Source organism: Pimephales promelas, chromosome 3 (genome assembly GCF_988280905.1).
Source record: "Pimephales promelas chromosome 3, fPimPro1.hap1.1, whole genome shotgun sequence".
NCBI lineage: Eukaryota > Metazoa > Chordata > Actinopteri > Cypriniformes > Leuciscidae > Pimephales > Pimephales promelas.
Window position 1 is genome coordinate 31,090,847 of NC_142771.1, and position 21,438 is coordinate 31,112,284.

At 37.3% G+C, this 21,438-nt stretch overlaps 1 protein-coding gene across 1 annotated transcript in view; it reads right to left on the bottom strand.

Moving 5' to 3' along the window:
* Positions 1–21,438, bottom strand: part of elfn1a (extracellular leucine rich repeat and fibronectin type III domain containing 1a) — a 105,443-nt gene that overhangs the window by 39,013 nt on the left and 44,992 nt on the right. The gene's annotated exons all lie outside the window — the stretch shown is intronic.

The following is a 21,438-nucleotide window of genomic DNA, read 5'->3' on the forward strand; positions in this document are numbered from 1 at the left end:
GTACAGCTTAACCTAAAAGAGACTGTTTGCTAATGTCCAGCATTACTTCAAAAATGAATTGAAATTTAATTTAAATATTCGATGAAAGTTGACATGAAACAGAAATTGTGATAGTCTTTTCTTCACTATAGCCTGACGTATACATCAAAGTGAAACGGCTGCTCGAACCAGAATAAATGTAGGGCAGGACTTGATTTTTTTCCATAAGGAATTGATTGGTTGTGGTTTGCTATTGCTGTGATGTCATGTGAGTGACAGGTTGCCCCGCCCTCACGGCAGTAAACACATCATCAGAGAAGAGATGTCACTGCGAGAAGGAGGGGAAGTTAATTTTCATTAAAGATTGCGAGGGCACATGAATTTAAAAATCATAATGAGTTATATAAATAAAATGATTTCATGGTGACTTTAAACTTAAAAAAAATACTGTATGAAAAAAAATCAATATATAATCTGATTAAGAGATAAATGTGATTTTTTTCAATAGAATAGGTTACAACACTTCTGGTGTGCAAAGTAAACAAGGAACATAGCGTTTACCTGAGGATTAATTGAGTTAATCGATGAATGTTTACTGGGCAGTCTGACACTTGTTAGGCTGAAGCTTAGACTGCCAAGCTGAAGTTAGACTGTTTTAAACCAGAATATGCCTCATGCTGGTAGTCTCGGGCATCTGCCTGAGGGGAGCAGCTGAAAGTTATGTTCTGGGTCAGATGGGTCTTTTTAGTATGTGTGGTGGTGTTTTGGAAGTTCATGGATTCAGCTGAGGGGAGATCTGTACTTGTGACCTTTGAGGATTTAGTGAGGATGCTTTCTTTCTTGTTGTTGTTGTTAAGAAGTCAGCAATGCCTTACCACACACTGATAAACAATGTCAGAATCCTTTCCTTTCCATAGCAGAGTAAAATTGGATTAGAAGGCCTTAATTCAATTAGGACAATTGCGTAGCTTTTGTAAACATGCCTTAGAAAGAAAAGAAAAAAACATTACTGCCGTGGCAAGTTGCTTTCAGTTAAAACAGCTCAAACATTCATTTTAGTCTGGACTAGCTTAAACCTGGTCTGTGAGACTGGGGGTAAGTGTCCTTGCACGGTACAAATTCAATAGAAATGACATTTAAGTAAGTCCTATAGTTTATATTATTCAAAGAAAAAATATGAAGGGATTATGAAATGTTTTATTATGAGTAGTTTTATTTTTTTTTATATAGTTTTATTATGAGTAAGATGTGTCTTACTTAAAGCTACACTGTGTGATTTTTAACCCCATCTAGAGGTGAAAAGGTATATGACCATCCAGTAAATATTAGTGTCTGTTCCTCTCAATTCTGATTTCATTTTAACTCCTATGGTGGCCAATGTAGTCCAAGATTAGCATGGCTTCCAGTTCGACCTCCCCATCAGTGTTAACTCAAACGTAAACGCGAAAGGCCCCACCTTGAATTAATGGGTATGTCCCTCTTTGGCTAATGTACTTTCAAGATGGAGGGGCAACATGGCAACCGACATTAGAACCCCTTACCCGTATGTATTTTTAATGGCATATTATACACTCACGAGAATACTTTATTACTTGAACGAAGTAAATATACATTAATGAGCACATATATTTTTGAAAGAACTAAATGTTTTTTTTAGCTAATAATAAACTAGAAGAGTTACACAGTGTAGCTTGTTGTGGAAATTTTAATCTCACATATATTAATATGATTATTGGATCTTATGTCTCATTATTTCCTTATTATGTTCACTTTCTATATGTAACCACAGAGGAAAGTCTTATGGGATGGGGGAAGTGATTTGTTCTCCCTTATCAAGAGTGGAGCTAGGCACCAGAGGACCGGCCGGGTCAGGGGTCATCTTAGACTGTCAGGGGTTGAGGGGGTTAGTAAATCTAACCTGGCATCATGAATCCTATAACTTTGTGGAAATTTACAGAGAAGGCTCGGCTTGCAGTAAATAACCTTGGGGAGGGCTATTTAGTCTTCACCCCGGCCTGTGTTCTGGGCGTCACTCCACTTCGCAGTAATCTGTGTTGGTGACTGAGCCTTATTGTTCTTGCAAGAATAATAAACCTTTTCCTTTATTAATTTGACTCAGAGTGTCTCTTACGAAGTGATGTCTGTTTATTGAATTTTTGCCTTAACAATTGGTGTCAGAAGTGGGATTCCTTGGAAGTGCCTTCTGGACCTGAGAGCGGACGGTGTTTGGCCACCTGGACTGAGCAGTTCCAGCTCTACCTCGTAAGCTTGAGAGAGAGGGGCCGACCGCTATCAGGCCCAGGAGAGGCTCCACTGGAATCAAAAAGAACCCGAGGCACAGCGAAAAGACATCCTGGTAAGACACAGCTAAATTCATTTTATATTGGGTATATAATTGAGAGGAACTGTACTGGCTGGGGTCTATTTCGGTGGTTGCGAATAAGAGAGTAGTCCAAAATTAATTGAGACCTGTTGGCAGGTCAAGAGATTTCACATGGACACTGAGTTTTCGTAAATTGCGAATAAGAGAGTAGTCCAAGATTAATTGAGACCTGTTGTCAGGTCAAGAAATTTCACATGGACACTGAGTTTTCGTAAATCTGAAATTAATTGACATTTGTCAGGTCAGAGATTTCGCCCAGATTACGGTCCGAGATCACTTGAGAGCTGAAAGCAGGTCAAGAGATTTCAGGTGGACTCTAATCTGTGGGGTAATTGAAGATCTGCAGCGGGGTCAAAAGATTTCCAGTAGATAAAGCGCTGGTAGTGCACCTTGACCGATCTTGGGTTAAGAGATCGGATCTGTTGGAGACTTCCGACAGATTATTAGACGCGTCGAAAGGAAAATCCACGGGGGAAATAGAAACAGCCAGTATGGGGAAATCTCAGAGCAAGCTTGCCAGATATGATAGACCGGTGTTTTGCCAAATGAGAAAACATTATGGGCAGAAATGTGTGGATATAGAAAAATTGATAAAGTATCATGATTTTCCCAGTGAGGGAACACTGAGCGCTACCAGACTAAAGTAGTGAAGGAATCAGTGGAACAGGACAGCGAAAAGCAAACAGGCTGTTGTGGCTGCGTTCATCATGAATGTAAAAATGTGAACAGACAGTGGACATTTGGCTTGAGGAAGCTGGTAGAGAGAAAAGAAAATTCTGAAAGAATTCATGGAACTATTTATGAGCGACTGTTAAGTCAGGTTAAGTTGAATTTATATGAAAATAAGTTTCAGATAAAACAATAAGGCATTGAGTATGATTAACAGTTATATAAAGATAAGGAATGTTTCATTAAGCAGAATGGGGAACAATTTTATATTTTAGTGGTAAAATAATGATTGAAATTATGTTTAATTTTGGTTTGACAACCATTGTTTGAACCTAAAGGGTCCAGCTATGCTGGGAGTACAGTTAAGAAACTTTGTGAAAACAACTTAGAATATTTTGAGCATTTCGATGCGGCTTATGAAAATGAATGTTCTGTCAATAATAATGATGAAGATTATGTTGGGCTTAAAATTTGTCTTTGTTTATTATTATGATTATGGGTAACCTAATGATAAACAGGGGGGAATTGTTGTGGAAATTTTAATCTCACATATATTAATATGATTATTGGATCTTATGTCTCATTATTTCCTTATTATGTTCACTTTCTATATGTAACCACAGAGGAAAGTCTTATGGGATGGGGGAAGTGATTTGTTCTCCCTTATCAAGAGTGGAGCTAGGCACCAGAGGACCGGCCGGGTCAGGGGTCATCTTAGACTGTCAGGGGTTGAGGGGGTTAGTAAATCTAACCTGGCATCATGAATCCTATAACTTTGTGGAAATTTACAGAGAAGGCTCGGCTTGCAGTAAATAACCTTGGGGAGGGCTATTTAGTCTTCACCCCGGCCTGTGTTCTGGGCGTCACTCCACTTCGCAGTAATCTGTGTTGGTGACTGAGCCTTATTGTTCTTGCAAGAATAATAAACCTTTTCCTTTATTAATTTGACTCAGAGTGTCTCTTACGAAGTGATGTCTGTTTATTGAATTTTTGCCTTAACAAGCTTTAAAGGAGTAGTTCACAAAAAAAAAAAAAACTTTGCTGAAATTTACTCACCCCCATGTCATCCAAGATATTCATGTCATTCTTTCTTAAGTCGAAAAGAAATTAAGGTTTTTGATGAAAACATTCCAGCATTTTTCTCCATACAATGCACTTTACTGGTAACCAAGCCCTTTGAACAGTTTGCAGTTTGCACTGAAACTGTCTGTTGGACCTTGAACCATTTGGTGCCCAGTAAATTGCATTTTATGAAAAAAAAAATCCTGTAATGTTTTCATCAAAAACTTTAATTTCTTTTCGACTAAAGAATGACATGAATGACATGTGGTGAGTAAGTTATCAGCAAAAGTTTTTTTTTTTTTTTTTTTAAGTGAACTATGTGGGTCAAAATTAGCACTAGTATAGCAATTTGCATTTTATATAAATTTAAACAATAAAACATTCTGATTTAATTGAAATTAAAATGCAGTTAAGTGTCCAAAACATTGCATTCAGTTTGCACCAAAGTATATGTTTTCCATATACATTTCCAAGTATATTATTTCCATAATAAGCACTCTTTTGAAAAGTATGCAAAAATATGCAAATATTTCACAATGGAATGGCCATTACAATAGCAAAATCAACTGTTATTTTTTTTTATTCTTGAATTTGGAAAAGTCCTCTAACACTAACACTACACTAATTACCATTACAAATTATGTTTGTGTTGCTTTTCATTAGCACTTTTTTTTAATCTATAATAGCTGACTTGTTGACTCATGTTCACTGGCACTTCACAAATTCATATCAAGCAGTGCAAGGGTACCAACATTGTTTGAAATTAACTTCCCATCGAACTTTTAAAGATTTTGCAATTGTGATTAGCCACTAGCTTTTGATACACTATACAATCAACTGCAAAAAAACAAAAAACAAAACTATTAATATGTGAAAACATATTTAAAGTGTTTCTGTATATGAATGTCTCTTTCGCCTATATGATCAGCTTTCATTTGCTACTGTAGGATTCACACAAGACTGCTCCGAAAAGAGATCTCAGGATTACACCAGTATAGATAGTACCGAACCTGAAAAAAAAAAAAAAGTTTCCCATGGATATCTCGAGCACTGCAACTGTCAATAAAGCACTGTTGATGTGGTATTAGCTGGTCAGTGTGTCATTTGCATTCCCTTGAAAGAAGTCTCAGGCAGCTGTCATTTAGCAAAAGCCTGTGAAACCCCAAAAGCAGCGGAACCCAGAGCTCTGCAGAGACGAGGTTCATGGGTTTGGGAGCTATTCTTTTACTTACTCATCATAATGAGTCCATTTAGCTGGTCAATGAACCATTTAATGGCGCAGATCAGGCTTTGGAAGCACTGCATCCTTGGCAGGGCAGATTTTGCAGCTGCCCTGGCGTATACCTTTAACCCAAACTGTGGCCTCTCTCAACAACCCCACCATCCATGCCATTCCATATATGTGGGGGACCAAAAGCAGCTCCAGATTTCTAAACCTGTAGCACAGCTATGTATGCAAAAACTGTACGGAATATAATATGTGGTTTACTTAAAGTTTTTATTCCTTTTACATTTCCTTTATTGTGTATTATAGCTGTTTTTGCAAGTAAACAATCTATAAAGTCACAAATCACAAAGTCCACGGCAAAAAGAGTTGATCCCTTCAACAGAAAACACTTGCCTTGCTTTGTTTGTTGTCCTGTCATTGTTTCCATGATTTAGTTACGTCATCATGTTACACATCTGCATAATGCCCCGCCTACTGGCCACACTTAAACAACAGTTGGGTAAGTGATTTAGCTTTGTCTAGTAGACCTGTTGCATAGACTTTCAATAGACCATTTCATAAGATGTAAACAACACTGGTCCAGAAGCACTTCCTGTTTCAGTTTTTTTAACACTACATATAAGCTGGGATAAAATACAACCAACAGAACATGTAAAACTGAATCAAAAAGTTAAACACACATCTTTAAGATGTTTTCTTTACATGTGAAATAAAGAAAACAGTTACAAACTGAAACAGGAAGTGTTTCTGGACCAGTGTTGTTTACATCTTGTGAAATGGTCTATACAGATGCTGTTACCATAGATACAGTACTGTTTACAGCTAGTCATGAAGCTTTGGGATCTGATAACCAATGTTGAGGGATGCTGCATTTTTGTCTAAGCGGTTGAACGATCAAAACAGACTTTTCACAAAAGCGGGCTTTAAAGAGACAGGTACTAAAACAGAGCATTTCAGGCAGAGAGTGAAAAGAGGTGCTGCACCAATGTACAGTGTTAGAAAAATAATGTGTTTGAACTTTAACCCTCTGGGGTCGCCCATCGTGTCGGCGCAATGAGCTCACTTTTTTCCTTATCAGTGCAAAAGAGACTTCCATATAAGTGTTGTACATCATTAGGTCCTGTTAAGTGTCTATTTTCTTTTTTTGTGGATACTCACAATAGAACAAAGTATTCTGCTTTTTGTCATGTGAATGTTTCTTTCTATCTGTCAGTGAAGTTTATTCTGAAATGCATCCGAAAATGAACTGCAAGTCAGTGAATACTTGTCACACAGGCACGAAATATTCATTATGAAGTTGAAATTATCTTTTTTTCTAAATCAAGTTATTTATATAAAAAACAAATATTGCCAGTTTATATAATCTGTATGAAAAGAGAGAGATGCCAGTCTTTTCCTGTCAGCTAATTATAGCTTATTACGTGTCAATGTGATCACGGCCATGGAGAGCACGCACTATTAAATGCAAATGTTGAGGCAAGCCATGAACTTTACCTCATCTTGCTGTGTTGTGAGCTATAATAATACTATTGTAATAATCCTGGAAAAGTTACCTCAGGAAGTGCTGATAGTTTTATTTCGAGAAGAATATATATATATATATATATATATATATGTGTGTGTGTGTGTGTGTGTGTGTGTGTGTGCATGTGCCATTCACGCCCATCCGCATATTGCCTTTCCAAACAAACACATGTTTTTCACAATTTAAAACAATCTATTGTTTTATGTTAATAATTAGGCAGGATGATTTTTAGATCATTTCGAAGCAAAAACTCTAGGCAACAACGTCCATTAGTCAAATGTTTTGTGGACACATATTTAGCATGTGTTTTGTGGCCTTATTTCAGAAACTTTTTTTTTTCAATAACCATGCATAAACAATGTTCTCTCAAAAATACAAACATGTACATACATGTTGCTCACATATTATGGTAGCCCTGTTTGTGCTAAATACAGTGTAATTTCACCTGTGTCATTAATATGTTTATAAGCAACTGAAAAAAGCATATCAAAACATCTCAAGGGCCCCAAAAATACCTTAGAACCCAGACAGTTAAACCTGGTCCTAGACTTAAATGACCTTTTAAACCAGATTAACAGAAATCTGCTTTCTCTGTCATGGTTTTAACTTCAGATTAACATTGCGTTTCAAAGAAGACACATGTATTACTTGGATGCAAAGAGACGTGGTCAGAATTATTGGCACACTTGGCAAATGGGGGATGCGGGGGGGCATATATTATATGTCTTATTCAGATTAGTACAGTTAGTTTTATCTTTAACTCAATCTTTATTTCAGAAAGCCATTTTTAAACCACGACTAACTATTCTACATTAAGTGTGTAAATGTATTTTAGGAGCCCCCATTCCCCAAACTCAGGCCATTTCCAAAACGAAAGCCACTTCATGGCCATCTTAAACGTTTGCCTCATGTGGAGTTGTGAAAAGACTCTGACCTATATGTGATGGGAGCATGACAAGGAGAGCCGTTGAAAGGGACGGCGCTCACAGGAGATCAGACCCCATATGGTCCCGAGGAGCATATCACCGGCACACTAACCATGAGCGCCGCAGCAGCCCGTGCATCCTCCTGCCGCTCAGCTCTGATTGATAGCCTCCGTTCAGCTACTGACAAGGGAAGGAGGCTACACATGCGTACGTGGGAAAAAATAGCCCTGCCTAGCTTTGCCACAGCTGCTTCAGATAAAAAAAAAACAACAACAACATGGCAAATGCATGTCTTCTGAAACCTGGGTCCTTGAAATGCAAAATGGGATCACCCTCGGGTTAAAGATTTGAACTGATCTCCTTCATTAGGAGAGTAAGGATGTGTTTACAGCAGACAATCGCCATTGATTTCATTCATCAATACTGGTAATAGAAATGTTTATTAATGGCATGTTGTCTTTGAAATTGCACAACAAATCCCGTCCCACAAAGAAACAGAGCTAAATGATTTGTTTCTTTACATTTATAACATAGCACTGATGCCAACTGTACAGAAACCTCTTAGAAGGATTTTCCCTGGTGCATAAGCATTACTCACAGGCTTTTGGATGATTTCAATATAATCTCATTATCCTCAGAATCCTGGTGCTCCTGACCTTTGGGGCTGTTGCTAAAGTCTGGAACTCTCTGGGTAGAGGCATAATTTTATGTTAAGAAACTGTACTGGTCCAATGCACATTTGCCCTCTTTAGCACTTGCTCTCTGTAACAGAGCAGTCTGGGATAAAAATACACACTTTTACACCTCACTTAACAGTTATTTAAAATTCTATCCATCCTCACGGATACAAACAGGGCCTTGTTGCAAGGTAAAAAGAAGAAAAATGAGGAAAACTATGAACAAAAGGGGGAAAAAAAGAGAGAGAAAATATGAAGGTCATATTTTCTTTTCTTTTTTGGAGAGAACTGACAAAGCCTTTTTATTGTCAGTGTGTGTCAGTGTATTTGTTCCAAAAAGAAGCCTGGCAAACCCAAACAACAGAAAGGAAATACACTGTCAGCTGGGCTTTATTGACATCACTTCTCATTCCACTGTTGAACTCTGCATGTGGTTATTATGAAATATACAGACCGTGTGTTTGCATATAGTAATGTATTTCATATAATAATTAATATATTCATTAATTATCTTACTCTCAGTACAACTCAGTAAGCACCAGCAACATAATGCTTTTCTGTAAAGGCATCCACGAACATCCATGAGTGCATGGAAGTAGAAATGGTACGTATGGTTTATTTGATTACTCTAATGCAGATACTTTTATCTAGAGATCGTTGTGCTTCTGTCATTTAAAAAGTTATTTTAAAAAAATCGAATATTTTTGTTTATTGTTTTTTAACCTTTACATGGCAACATGAAATATTGTGTGCAAAATAAAAGGTCCATGCATGGTCAACATGTGTATGACAAAAGTCACTTTCAAATCAAGCTTTTTGTTGCTTGGGAAACGTTTTCATCCTCACATGAAACTCCCAACTGTGTGGAATCCCGTTGGAATGACTGGATTTCGCCCTCAAGGTTTTGTTGAATAACGGTAAATGTGACCGCACCAATAGGCCCTGTTTACACCTGGTATTAAGATGCCTTTTGGTGGATCGGATCACAAGTGGATGATGGATTTAATCCATCTCTTTTGTCCACTTTCAATCACGTTTTCCGCCCTGATTTCTTACACTGGAAGGTAAATGTATGTTGTTGGTTTTTTTTGTTGTTTTTTACATATTTCGTAACAAGCTCACACACTTTACATATGAACGAGACTGGAGATGACAGGATAACACACAGAGAGCATCAGCTTTTGTTGACACAGCATCTCTCTGACAGTGACAAGACCATGCCAAATCCAGTAAAAGTGTGTGTTAGAAATCAGGAATGGTGGGAGAACATTGTGATTGCCCAGACAGCAAACTGACATTGAATCAACGTGGAAACGACGTCTCTCATGACATTGAAACAACGTTGATTTGCTCATCGAATTAACGTTGAACCAACGTCAGACGCGGCATTCTTCAAAGCTAAATTAAATCGAAAATTGGTTTGCTTTCATAACGTTGAAACAACGCGTTGATTTCAAGTTGATTTTCCGTTAGTTTTGAAAGAATGACGCATCTGACGTTGGTTCAACGTTAATTCGATGAGCAAAACAATGTCAGATCAACGTTGTTTCGATGTCATATTTCCACGTTGATTCAATGTCAGTTTGCTATCTGGGTGGTATGTCTATGAATAGGAATTGGTATGATTGGTATATGTTGGTGTATGAATTGGTATATTTCCACAATGTTTAAGCATTAGTAGACAGATGGAGGCGGTCTTTTGTTGCAGTTTGAACGCATTCGACCACATGAGCGTTTACACTATGAAAGAGAAAGAGCTGAGTAAGAAAATAGAGATAAATTAGAAATTGAAGTTAAAAAACGATTGTAGCTAAATACTGTATGTTAGCAACTATCCACTGTATTTTTTTTTTAACGTGGAGGTATATCCTGTGAATGTGCAACGCATTCTCATCCTTTAACGTCATATAGAACGCTAGTGACAAAACGGCGCTATACTACGCACATGGCACCCGTTATCGTTAATATAACACGTGCTGTGAGGGCTAAGTTTAGGTGTGGGGTAGGGTGTACGTGTCATATTCACGCTAAAGGATTTATAACGTCTTGGGTTCGCGTGTTATATTAACGATAAAGGGAGCCATGTGCGTAGTATAGCGCCGTTTTTGCATATAGCGTTCTATATGACGTTAAAGGATGAGAACGGGCTGGAATGTGTGAGACTTATTCATTAGCTGCTATTGGGAAATAGCTACAAGTAAATGGTACAAATATTTGCGCTACAAACCAGTGTTTATGAATATGATAATAACTTAAAGGACAAGTTCGGCATTTTACACTTAAAACCCTGTTTATTTGTAATTGCAATTGTAGTTGTCCAAGTCGAGTCAATGGAGTTGTACAAAAACTACGATAAAACCTGTTGGAAAGCATCTTTTGCAGCGATTTTTGTCTGAGCATATCAGTGAACACCCTAGACCACTCTGTGAGTTTCACGTCTTTGAAAGCTAAAGTTTCAGTTCCAATGTTCCAGTAGAACAGAAACCGGGCACAGAAACCGAAAATTCTCGGGCCAGCAGTTTCAATTTCAATCATAACCGTTCTATTTCATCAAAAATGATCTTAAAACAGGGCTTTAAAGGAACACTCCGACTTTTTGGGACTTTAGCCTATTCACCTTACCCCCCAGAGTTATAAGTCCATACATACCTTTTTCATCTCCGTGCGTGCTATAAGTCTGTTTGACGCACCCACCGCTAGCCTAGCTTAGCACAAAGACTCTATGTGACTGGTTGCAGCTTTCATACTGATCCAAATGAGTGGCAAAATAACGCAAACGTTTTCCTATTTACATGTTGTGATTTGTATAGTCACATAATGTACAAATAACAAAGTCAAATGAGACACAGACATCTTTTAACCGTATAAAACCTGGGAACTATTCTCTGAAGGCGAAGCACTGCTACTTTGACGGCGTAATAACCTCATCACCGGAGACACGCCGTGGTGAGGAGCGGAGAGTTCGCTCGGTGTTTGGGTAACAGAGTCAGCAATTTATAAATAGTAAAAGCGTAGTTTAGAGTCATGGGTTTTCGCTCTATTGTAAATAGCTGCGACTGTAAACAGGGGAGGTAATACCATGTTTCACAGAATTCCAACTAAATACGCTGACTGGATGAAGAAATGGCTAACTTACTTACTCTGGATATTTATCCAAACACACCTAAGATTATCAAGGGACATTATGTTTGCTCGGTACATTTCAATGAGGACGACTATTTTGAAAAAGTGGAATTTGCCACACGGACCATAATGTGCTGAAGGATACGGCCATCCCATCGATAGCACAGACAGGACAAGTGGATCACCTGCGGCTGAGGTAAGTGATCCGTTATGTTTTTAGATGATGACCTACTGTAACAGTGCCTTTAGCCAGATCTAATGTAACGTTAGTGACACTATTATATGATTAGGGTATGAATATGTTTTTATCTTGATGCGGTGCGGACGCGCTTGGGAAAAAAAAACGAGCGCGTTCACCGCGTTGAACTTGCACCCTGCGCGCGGCGCGCCTAGTAGCCTAAATTTGAAATAACCATGGAAATAACGAACTTGAGCGTGCAAAAGGGTACGATAGGCTGTGAGTTCATTGTGCAAAAACAATTTGTGCTATTACTTTCCCCTTATTCTATCCTATAGTAATGCAATACTGTATATTATATAGGCTACTGTTGAATAGCCTACATTTGGTTCAGCTAATAAATTGCATTTAAAATATATTGATTCCTGTAATAATAATTATTTATTCATCTGATATTTATAAATCTGGGTGCGTTTTTGGTTGGAAATCAATGAAACATGGTACTGTATTACCTGGTCTCCCCTGTTTATTGTCACAGCTCATACAATAAAGCAAACACCCATGATAAACTATGCTTTTCTATCTAACGTTAGTAATTGCTGACTCTTTATTCCAACGCTGAGCGAAGCGAACTCTCTGCTCCTCGTCACGGTGCGTCTCAGGTGATTGTTATCACTCTGCCCAAGTAGCAGTGCTTCCCCTTCAGAAAATATAGTATTTATACGGTCAAAAGATGTCTGTCTCATATGGCCTTGATATTTGCACACTCTGTGACTATACAAACCACAACATGTAAATAGGAAAACGTTTGCGTTATTTTGTCACTCATTTGGATTAGTATGAAAGCTGCAACCATTCACATCCAGTCTTTGTGCTAAGCTAGGCTAGCGGTGGGTGCGTCAAACAGACTTATAGCACGCACGGAGATGAAAAAGGTATGTATGGACTTATCTAACTCTGGGGGGTAAGGTGAATAGGCTAAAGTCCCAAAAAGTCGGAGTGTTCCTTTAAGTGTAAAAATACATAACTTTTCCTTTAAAACAATAAACAAATAAAGCTTTGCACATTCTACTGAGAAATGGCCACGTTGAAAGTAAGGTAGAAGTAACAGATTACAGATCAGTAATAATTTATAAATATATGTTGCAATGTTGTTTTAGCATTGTCTTGTTGCTGGGCAGATTGCTTTTCCAATTAAGCTTCTTAATTGAAACTGATGCTATTTACAAGTAAGATAAAATATAATCAAATAATTTACTTAATAACTTTTATAAACGTATTCCTACATTCAATCAGTTACTGTTGTAAAATAACCCCCTTAGCGAAAATTATTCTTTATTTCATCAACAGTGAAGTTCGCAATTTGATCATTTTTAAAAAAATTTTTTTTTAATTTTTGGTTTGTAAATAGTGGGTTTTCAAAATAAATAAATAAATTCAATAAAATAAAATACAAATAATTGGACCAGCAGCAACATAAAGCAGCGCTATGCAGGATATCCGTTTTTGTCAAACTGTGACCCCTAGAGTTGCTGTTGAGTACTTGTAGTGTCGTAAACAGCACTCACGCAGAGATGTCTCTGCACTCACGGCCTGATCCCCTCCACCTGTATACCGGTACCTGTTCAGTAGGATGGACGCTGTGACGAGAGGAAATAAGGTGTGGCCCCTTTAAGAGCTGCGCCCTGTTGAACTGTTGGCAGTCTGTATTGTATGCGCCTCGAACACCACAGGTATACGGCGCTGGGTTATCTTTGTTTGATGCTCATTTTAGCAGATCTGTCTTGCCGTAAAGCAATTCGTTGCATGATGCTGATGCTGTGGCCGGCGGCCCGGCGGCTAAAAGTTGCAAGTGTGTGTGTTTTTTTTTTTTTTTTTTTTTTTTTTTTGCTGCTCACAGGCAACAGGGGGGCCCAACATTCAACCCAAAAATAGTCATATAACCATTGCAATAACTCCAAAGCTATTGAGTTAAAGGGTTAGTTCACCCAAAAATGAAAATTAAGTCATTAATTACTCACCCCCATGCTGTACCAACCCCGTAAGACCTTCGTTCGTCTTCGGAACACAAATAAAGATATTTTTGATTAAATTTGAGAGGTGTATAACTACCACATTGGCTCCTAAGGGACTGCCTCTTGACGGCCCAAAAAGTCAATGAAGAAAATGTTTAAATATCCCAAGTGACTACCGTGGCTCAACTATATGTTTATCAAGCGACGCGAATACTTTTTGTGCGAAAAAACAAACAAAAATAACGAGTTTATTCGACTATTTTTTTCTTCCTTGTAGGCCAGAACGAGACTTCCTTATAGATTTCCACGACGCATGCGCGAGATTTGCGATCTGCGTACACTGCTTACACTACTTCAGATCGCAAATCTCGCGCATGCGTCGTGGAAATCTATAAGGAAGTCTCGTTCTGGCCTACAAGGAAGAAAAAAATAGTCGAATAAACTCGTTATTTTTGTTTGTTTTTTCGCACAAAAAGTATTCGCGTCGCTTGATAAACATATAGTTGAGCCACGGTAGTCACTTGGGATATTTAAACATTTTCTTCATTGACTTTTTGGGCCATCAAGAGGCAGTCCCTTAGGAGCCAATGTGGTAGTTATACAGCTCTCAAATTTAATCAAAAATATCTTCATTTGTGTTCCGAAGACGAACGAAGGTCTTACGGGGTTGGTACAGCATGGGGGTGAGTAATTAATGACTTAATTTTCATTTTTGGGTGAACTAACCCTTTAAGGTAAACAAAACAAACTGCATAGTGGTGCTTTAAGAAAGGTGAAAAGAGAGCAAATTCTTAACCAAGGGAACCAAGAGGAGAGAGAATAAGCAGGGTTGAGTCTTTGAAGCCACACAGCGTGTGCAAGTGTCAGAGGATGATGGGAGGGGGTTTGAATGAAAGGATGCCATTGTCGAGGACTGATGGGGCTTCCTCTAGTGGCTGCCCCTAATGCTGATTTTCAGGTTATTTTAAGACGGAAAGCTCATCTCTTGAGCATTTCAGAGAATCCCTTTAATGCTTCACGGTGGTATCTACGGATGCACGAGCCCGCGTTTGTGGTTGGCTTCTTTGACATGTGGTTTAAACCAACCTCAACGCTGCAGATCTACAGGGAGATCGCCACAGTAAGAGAGGCAAAAAGAAGCAATTTGTATATGACAGTGATCGAGTATCACAGGAAATATTTTCACCACATAATAAATGTGACTTTAATTGAAAAAAAAGGCATTGTTATATTGTGTTGTCACTCAGAGAGCTATCAATACCACACTCGTGGGATCATACAAAGCCATCAAGAGAATTATAATAAAAGGCAGTTTGATTACATTGCACACTTCCTCATGGTGTGGACAGGCAGCAGTAGAAGACAGGGAAGGTCCAAAAAAAAAAAGAAAAAGAGACTCTGTAAATGTGATTTCACATCTGAGTGACTCTGTCTGTTAGGCCTGGAGGAAGAAAAGCAAAAGCCACACTGTTCATTTCCCCCTAGTGAGATGAGGAGAGAGTAAAGATTGAACTGTTGGACCTCCAAAAACACTCAGACCAAAAATAAAAGTATAAAATCTGCTATTTGCTACAGAACAGCCTTTCTGAATTGATTTTTTTTTTTCTTTTTAGAGAGGGCTGTATGCCTTTACCCTCAGTTTTGGCACAAAGACAACACAAGTTCAGAGAGGGCAACATACTGGGGCATTTTCTCATAGAGAATTCCACCATAAAAGACTCACAGTAAATCAATGAGTTTTATATACACAAGGATGATCAATTGTAGCAGAAGATCTGAATAATTCAACAAAGGACATTACGTTTATATAAATATTTATGTGTGTGTGTATATAGAACGTTATTCCAATTTTACAGCATACTGTATAAAATCGAATCATGAAAAAAAAATGCAGAAAACACAGAATTTGGGGGAAAGATTTATGGATTTTATGGGGTCCTACACTAAAAACTACCCTTATTCTGTCGAGTTTACTTGCAAACAACCCAGGTTGAGGTCTAGCAATGGTATGAAATGAATATTGTGATAAATATAGATCTTGAATAATACTTTTTTTTTTTTTTAGCTCAGCTATTGTGGTCAAATCTATTTCAGATAGATCTTCCACTAAAAAGCCCTTAAAACAAAACAAACCATGACTGGCAACTTTACATTTCACACTTCTTCCTGTCTAAATGTGCAGTTATTGGCCAGAATAGGCAGCAATGTGGACCAGACCACTTGCTGGGGTGTGGTTACGCGAGAGTAAGATCATTGCATCATGCATTGGCTCAGAGTCACAACCATCCATCTGTACGAGTTTAGGAATTACTGTTGAAAATGGAACCTGACTACAAACAGAAGTGGTCATATGTTCTAATAAGAGAGAGGAGGAATGTTTTAGCGTGGTGTAATCTGTCTCAAAATCCCAATGATGTCTGACATCATGCTCTGGATATTCTAATTGGCCTCTGAGAGCCGGACGGAGCATTAGCGTAATTGTGATGTATCATGCAGGATGCACAGCCATATGCTTGCAATGGATTTCCTTTCTTGTTATTTGTAGTTCATCAGACTCAAAATACGTAGGCAGACCTACAGTATTACTCACAGCAGATGTACACATTCAATTATTGAAAATGGCATCTTGGAAACGGCTATTTTCCATGTTGACTCACCAGGTTTTTGAAAATCCACAATGCTAATTGATTCATCACAGCCCATAAAGAATAGAGAGCCTAAGTCCCGCCCCTCCGCTTCCGGCTCATGGGACCTTATTTCGGTAAAAAAAAAATATGTGTGGTAGTCAATGGCGAGAGACAACTTATCTTTTTAGTCCGTCTGAACTATGCCCTGAATTACACATATGATGTTTGTCAATTTAAAAGATAATTCTGAAAGTCAAAAACGTTGCAGTCAAGAGTAACATTTAGTTTTATTTGAAAATCGCTCAATGAACTACATCTCCCGGGAAGCGAAACAACGAGCTAGATCCGCTGCTCGTGTGTGTGCAGTCTGGTACAAAACACTCAGGCATGACGGCGTAACGTTACGATTATAACGTAAGACTATAGAAACAATGACAGACATAAGCCTCAGTAAAGTTAGCTTCATTCATTGAGAGATCTCAATAGAGAAAGTGCACCTTTGGGGGTTGTAGTCTTTGTAATTACGTATTTTCAGTCTTCAACAGTTTTACATTAAACTGCGACTTTCTTTACTTTAAAATGTATCTTTTAAATTGACAAACATCATATGTGTAATTCAGGGCACAATTCAAACAAGATCAAAATATTTGTTGTCTCTCGCCATTGACTACCATACAACATTTTTCCGAAATAAGGTCCCATGGTGGTCGACCGGAAAGGGAGGGACTTAGGCTCTCTATAAAGATGGCTTTTGATCTATGTCTGAGATTTTGATGCATTGCAGAAAATCTGGGAAGTTGTTATAAACTGAATAAAACACAGGCGTGATAAAAGTATAGAAAAAAAATGCCCTGGCAGTTTTCCTAAACGTAATATATACAACATAATTTCAAAGAGAAACAGGAACGTCTGAAGATTATTTCTGCTGTAAGAGACAAAATAGCCTGGAGTACACATGAGAATAAATGAAAAGAATGATTATATCAACACCTGCACTAACTGCTTCTTTAAGTCAGCTTTTATTGTTCCATTTTATTACACGAAGCAATTTTCAAACAGTTTTTGCTTTTGTATTTCTTTCTCCCATTTTTAGATTTTCAGGTGCCATTAATGTTGCACATTGCACTCCACTTTTTGTGTATGTGTGTGTGAGTTCCCAACACATTTTGTGTTCTACCATCCACGTTAACTTCCGATATAAAACAAACGGTAATTTACATACACTGTAAAAAATAAAACGTAAATTTTACGGTAAAAAAAAACCGGCAGCTGTGGTTGCCAGAACTTTTACCGTTAAAAATACGGTAGGAATGTTTTTACAGACTTAACTTAAAATTTACAGTAATAAACCGTATTTTATTTTCTGATAAAATGTTGATTTACCAACTTATTGATATCTGTTTTAGACCATTGTAATACACTGACAACCATCAATCATCAAAGCAGTTACTTGAGCAATCACAGCTCATCATAAGTGATTATTTATTTAAGTAATACTTATATAAAGAAGCTGCACAGTGTCATTCACACAAACATTAAACATCATCATGGTAACACACATGAAATTAAAAAATGCAATAAACATTAATTTAACAACATTAAATGAAACATAAAACCCTAATGTACATAACTGATTAGAAAAAAAGTTATTTCAACAAAAATACATCAAATGTGAAGTGTCACACAGGGAATTGTGGGAATGTAAATTTACAGTTTTTCACTGTAAATTATACAACGATTTGTTCTTTTTCACTTTCAAAAACTGTAAATTTAACGGTATTTTACTGTAAAAATTATATCACAGTTATTTACCGTATAAAGTACGGAAACTTTCTGTTAACCAATTAACAGTTTTGCACTGTAGCATTTTTACAGTCTTTTACTGTTAAAATCACGGACATTTTTTACAGTGTACACGTAAAACATCCATTTTGTCTTAAAGTTTGTCAGTTCAGGTTCTCCATTATGTAAAAGTGAACGCCTCCACTTGTCAATATTACAAATGTCAAACTCAACGCAAAACCACTTAAAAGATGTACGCTTAGCGTCTGCCCTATAAAAGCACGTTACAGTTTTGCGATGTAAGCTTAAAGCAGAAGCATCTCGTTCTTTTGTCACAGCCACTTTAAAGGAGTGCAAAGCGTGCACGTCTCTGTAAAGAAAGAGCAAGCGTTGTGTTTTGGAATGCAGAGGATGTATGATTGTGGCTTTGTGGTGATCTTTGGTCGAGGGAAATCATTCATTTTTCAGGCCGCTTTTATAAGGAAGATTTGTGTCGAAATTGTAATATATTCCAAAGGATGGCCCGAATTACAGCTTTGTGAAAATGAGATTAATGTACGACCCTCCTATTCTTTCTCTCGAGGGTTATACGACGACAGAGCTCTTATAGAGCTACAGTAACTAAAGTGCTGTAATGACTTTTGTGCTTAATCTATGGAAGATATCTTGAGTGACACAGACAGTAATTAGCTATTATACTGAGTATGTAGGGTGGAAGGATGGACGGGTCCATTCATCAAAAGCGTTTCTTGGCTTTGGCTATGGCTGTGAGCATCTTCTTTTCAGAGCATATAGAGCTATGAAATGAGTTCATGATAAATAAGTAATCTAGGATTGTTTTCTGGAGCATGGCAAAGACGAGACTGCTTGCTCATAGTTAATGTATAAAGGGATTCTTTGAGGAGGTGATTCATTAGACATGACCGTAAGGGCATTCAACTGGCTATGGGTGAATGCGCCCAAAGCATGCTTCTGTATGTCACTGTGAGATCTGAAGAGAGTATATATCTATGACACAAAGGTATACATAAAATATATAGGCTGTGGAGTGTTAGCCTGAGGATCCATTAACCAATGAGAAAACATCAGAGGCCAGTTATTCAGAAACCAAAACAACCTTGTAAAACATTTCAAGTCATAACAAAACCAGCATTTGTTTTCATTTTTTTTTTTTTTTTTCAAATTTAGTTTTCTTTTGATAAGACGACGCGCACTAAAAACATACACTCGTAAAATGGAGGATTAAAAGGCCAACAGTTCCCTAATAAATGTGCGAGTGTGCTGGTATGTCTATTTTTAGATCAAAACAACTCTTGATGTTGGGCTAGCTATTAATTAAACATGGACTCGTATCATATTTTTCTATTTACGTGGAAGATTAATTTCCTCCGTAGTCTCCCTTACGGTCCCGAAAGAGAGAAGTGCAGCATTTTGGAGTCTAATCAGGAAATGGAAGACAAAAGTGGAAATAATTATCCTGAGTCCTTAAGGAGCCTGCTTTGCTGAGGGAATTTCTCACAGCTCCAGTATCCAGGAACAATAAACTTACTCTAAGTTGCCTCTTAGCCAAAAATAGTTTGTATTTAGTTTAGTTGTTTGTACATGAGCTACTTCTGCTGTTAAATTTAGCCACTGTAATTTACATATGAATCACTTATTCAAGGACTAAAGTTAACTTTAGCCACACCTTGCAGATGAACATTTAAAAACTAAAATGAATTTTGCTTGTTTATTTTAGTTTTATTTTATTTTTTTTATAAATGAACAGATAAGTTAATAAACCAGTTAAATATACCGCCTTTTAAATATTTCAAGAGTCAGTGAATCTTTTTGCTTTGTAAATATGTATTTTCCTGTAATTTCAAAGCTGAATTTTCTGCATCATATTTCCACACTGTAAAATATATATATATCTATATATATTCATGATTTGTAATCACAACATTTTTTCTTTTGTCAAATCAACTTAAATAATTTCTGTAGTTCATATAACATCATATTTTGAGTTTCTGATGATTAAATCAATCTCGCTCATTTTATTAACTCAATTTTTTATTTCAATGAACTTAAAATTTTAAGGCAACCAGGTTACTTATTTTTCTTTTAAGTTAAACCAACAATATTTTGTCACATGATCCTTCAGAAATCATTCTAATATGCTGAATTGCTGCTCAAAAAAGTATTTCACATTATTGTCAATGTATTGTCACCAGTGGTGGTTGAGGAGATTCCCCCCTCTATGTGAAGCACTTTGAGTGTCCAGAAAGGCACTATATATGTAATGAATTATTATTGTTATTACTATTTAATGTTGAAAACAGTTGCACTGCTTTTTATTTTTGTGTAAATCACAATGCCGCTTTCCCAGGATTCTTTGATTAATAGAAAGTTCAAAAGAACAGCATTTATTTAAAAAAAAAAGACAATTATTTGATGGATGGATGGATGGATGGATGGATGGATGGATGGATGGATGGATGGATGGATAGATTAGGAGTGCATTTTCTGCACTCCTACATAACGCCATCAGTTGACCAATGAATGAGGGTTTGGAATCCTTAATGCGTTTGTTCGTGTTGCACGGCCCTGGATCAATCGCTGCGATAATCTCTGGCTGGGAATGAAATGAAGGCCTGTGGCATGTCCAATCAGTTGGCGAGTCCTGGCAGGAATAGATGTGGGATAAGTATTGTCATCAGGGCCATTAGTGTGGCTGGACTCTAATTCAGCTGAGGTAATTCCACAGACAATGAAAAAGACCACTGGAGCTCTATTGAATAACACTGCGCTGCTGAGTCCATCTTTTTACATGATAAGATCTGAACATCCCTACTCTATCCGATTCTAGTGCACAATTTTCCGCTTCGGAGAGGAATAAAGCGTGTTTTAGCCAACTTGGATGAATTAGCGCTGACATTTAATATGAACTTTTGTGCAAAGTGATTCAATTTTGAGTGAGCAAAGCACATTTCAAACATTTTTCTTCACTCAGCTGACAAATGGAGCTTACCGCCATCAGCACAAGACTTTGTCATGCCATTGATTAATTTACGATTAACACTGTAAATTAATCAATGGCATGACAAAGTCTTGTGTTGGTGGCGGTAATATATATATATATATATATATATATATATATAATTTTATTTTTTATTCCCCACCATTAACCGAACTTTCTCGCTATCCATTTATTTATTTATTTATTTTATTGTATTATGTTTTCTGTATAAGGTATACAGGGGCGCTATTATTTATTTTATTTTA